The 314-nt window shown below is 47.1% G+C and overlaps 1 protein-coding gene across 1 annotated transcript in view; it reads right to left on the bottom strand.

The window, feature by feature from the left end:
• Positions 1-314, bottom strand: part of LOC117950792 (kinesin-associated protein 3-like) — a 19250-nt gene that overhangs the window by 2503 nt on the left and 16433 nt on the right. The gene's annotated exons all lie outside the window — the stretch shown is intronic.

Raw genomic sequence — 314 nt, 5'->3', positions numbered from 1 at the left:
AGGCCGGAGGTGACAGCGACACACTATGTCCGCTTGCTGATTCAGCAGACGCTGAAATGGCAGCGTGACTCAGCAATTAGACAGTGATATTAGTTTAAAATGACTCATCAGTTATTAGCAGCTGAGCTCATTACAGGCAGTGCACGGCACGTCTTCGAGCTTTATTCCCCAAAATATTCCTTTGAAAAATGTGGCCGGGCTAAGAATAGATCACGGTGAATTAGGCCTCTGTCCCAGTTGGAGCATCTACAAAGTTCCTTGTGAAGCTGTGTGTGTGTGTATGTGTGTGTGTGTGTGTGTGTGTGCGTGTGTGT

The sequence above is a fragment of the Etheostoma cragini genome, chromosome 9, assembly GCF_013103735.1.
Source record: "Etheostoma cragini isolate CJK2018 chromosome 9, CSU_Ecrag_1.0, whole genome shotgun sequence".
NCBI classification, from domain to species: Eukaryota; Metazoa; Chordata; class Actinopteri; order Perciformes; family Percidae; genus Etheostoma; species Etheostoma cragini.
The sequence above is the reverse complement of the archived record's forward strand: the minus strand, read 5'-3'. Positions and strand labels throughout refer to the sequence as shown.